The sequence below is a fragment of the Osmerus eperlanus genome, chromosome 4 (genome assembly GCF_963692335.1).
Source record: "Osmerus eperlanus chromosome 4, fOsmEpe2.1, whole genome shotgun sequence".
In the NCBI taxonomy this organism is placed as follows: Eukaryota; Metazoa; Chordata; class Actinopteri; order Osmeriformes; family Osmeridae; genus Osmerus; species Osmerus eperlanus.
Window position 1 is genome coordinate 6,981,213 of NC_085021.1, and position 2,840 is coordinate 6,984,052.

General features: G+C 41.5%; 1 long non-coding RNA gene across 1 annotated transcript; it reads right to left on the bottom strand.

The window, feature by feature from the left end:
* Positions 1–468: 468 nt before the first annotated feature.
* On the bottom strand, positions 469–2,342 carry LOC134018210 (uncharacterized). The gene is made up of 3 exons (XR_009929897.1): positions 2,246–2,342; positions 1,874–1,927; positions 469–1,402 (listed from the first exon to the last, which is right to left on the bottom strand). It is a non-coding gene; the product is annotated as an uncharacterized LOC134018210 (long non-coding RNA).
* Positions 2,343–2,840: the final 498 nt, after the last annotated feature.

Consider the following 2,840-nt stretch of genomic DNA (forward strand, 5'->3'; position numbering starts at 1 on the left):
CTCAATTATTTTCACTTCTAGTTTGCTTGCTTTGATACCCCTTTTAGATGGTTTAGGACTCTCATCCTAAACTGACCATTTGTTTTCGCTTGTAGACACATTTTCCTATTTAGGCATCTAACTGTCACGGCCACAGCCGTGCCCCCCCCCCCAGTTTCAGTTTTTTGTCCTGCCCTAGTGTTTCCCTGTCATTGTCTTCACCTGTCTCGTTAGCGTCATTGTGTCCACCTGTGTCGTTTGGGTGTGTATTTAGGTTCCTGTTTTGTGTCCAGTCTTTGTCTTGTCCTTACCATACCTGTCTGTGTGAGTACCCTATCTGTTCCCGTTTTTGAGAAAATAAAACCTGTGTTTCCGCCATGCCTGCCGACTCCCCTGCATTTGGGTCCAACCCCACCTCACGTCGTGACACTAACATTATTATGGATTGTTGTAAAGAATGGAAAAACAAACAAACATGTAGTTAGTGAACAGACAGTAGAGCTTACATCATCATTGTCATTTGCATGATTGTTAAATGGAAAATAAAATACTGTTGCTTGATTATTCCACTCACATGATGAACACAACATCATAACCAGATCTTCTGGGCAAGCAAACCCACAATGGAGAGAACCAACCATTCAGTCTCACTTCTGTCTAGGTTTTGACTCGCACAGAAACTCTTGATTCTGAATCAAGCTCTTTTAATCTCAGATTAAAAGTCACAGTTACTTCTGTTTCAGAAACATAAGCCACGTACACAAATACATACACACACCCACACACAGACACACACAGATGCACACTTACTACCCTTGTGCACCGCAGAACAGAATACTGTCGTAAACTTCTTTATTTGTCAGCATTATTGTCTGTAGAACAAGTCAAATTGATCCTCTCAGGAATGAGACTGAGAGAACCGCTTTGCTTAAGCTGTCCTGTGGGGGGTTCCAAAGCACAACACAGATCGAGGACACACACACATACCACAAACAATCTTTGTCCATTGTGTTTCAACAGACAAACAATATGTGCTGTTTTTCCAAGTACCCTGCTCTGTGAAAGGCAGTGAGTGCCATTCAGGTGCAGTTCTGTGTCTGGAAACCATCACATAGCCATCATCTTGCGCTAACAACTCCTATTATTTTAGTTCTCATAGCATTTACATACAACTCGATAAGATGCCAATGGCTCCAATGTTTACAGTTCATAGTATATACACTACAATACACTATATACACTTTTGTGTGAAGTCACACCACTTCAGGTTACAGCTCCTGTTGAACCGGCTCCAGTAACAGTGTGTTTAAGAGTGTGTCTGAGAAGTTGTAATGGTCTGTTAAGATGTCTAGTCTTCATTCCAGGGTCTGCATTCGCTTTGCAGATCTTAGTTGGGGTGAGACAACACGAGAAATACAGCAGCCTGGAGAGTTGGGGAACAAATTGTTCTTGGCAGATAAGGCATTGCTCAGACACCACCAGAGAGAAGTAAAGAGAAAGCTCTGCAGAGAAGACCATTATCCGAAGCATTGTGTTGTCACCCGGGTAAAGACACACAGGAAACAAATAATGTGTGGGTTGGTATATTTATAGTTAGGAAGTATAAAATAAAATAAAGTATAATGCTCTACTGCTTTTCCTTAGTGTTCTTTTCTTTATCACAGTACACCTTAGTACGCTCTCTATCCTAAGTGCCTGACTAAAGATACAACCCAGAAGCTGTAACCAAAAGAAAATAAACCCAAACAAAATACAGATCAACAATATGGTAGTGGCACTTCCTAGAGGATATAACATTTACAATTAGAAATATAACATGCATTTCTTATTGCATACATGGCATATTCATTCATACACATTCCAATAACCGTTTCCCAATGAAACCCATACTCACAATAGTTCAACTTTGAACACGACACCACGCAAGTCCAAACGTCTGCTCACAGTTCTATGCGTGAAAAACATAAATCGATTATCGGTATCATTCTAAACAAACCTTTGAATACAATACAACACACTATGAAAACAGATTTATCATTTCCAAGGCAGGTACATTTAGTCTATTTTTTTTTGGTAGCCGTACGTTGCCACATGGAACGTTGCTAATTAGCTCAAGTGTGCCAACCTTCACATACGTTATCTTTCTCCATCAATGTATCACTAACAAATTACAAAACCATCTGTTATATTGATTGAACTCAGACCTCCATCTACTATCTAATGGCAGAATTCTATAGTCTTATTACTTATTACATCCGAAACTTACAGATTCCTTAGACACCACCTCGCACTGTCGTCTACCGTGCCACCTTCAGGGAATCGCAAATCTAACTTCCTGCTAGGAACTTACGTCACTGCCTACCTGACTTCAGAATTTCAACGAGACAACAGCATGAACCGCCTACTTCCCCAGATCCACCTGGTAACAACTGCACCTCAACTGAAACACATTGGAGGGACATAGCAGTCTGGCTTGACTGAAAGTTATAACATCATTATACCCTGTTAAATTCAAAGTGCTGGGGTACAGAATCAAGAGGGTTACGGTTAGCATAAAATGTGTCGCCATCCCAGGACCTGCGGTGCTCACTGTGCATCTCATTTAGAGCATATGTGCATATCTGTGCAGCTTTCCAGCACATTCTCTGGACATCCTGATCCTTTTTTGGTGTGTCTTTTATCACCTTTTTTGACTTCACCACCTCCATGCCTCTTCCTCGCTAGTCCTCCCTCTCTTTCTGGGGCACCTTTCCTTTCCTTTCTGGGTGAATCCGACAAGCCAAGCTCCACATCTTGTGTGCTGAAACCCTATATTTGCCATGTACACTGGAGCAGAAGATGGTGGTGCAGATGCTAAGTGG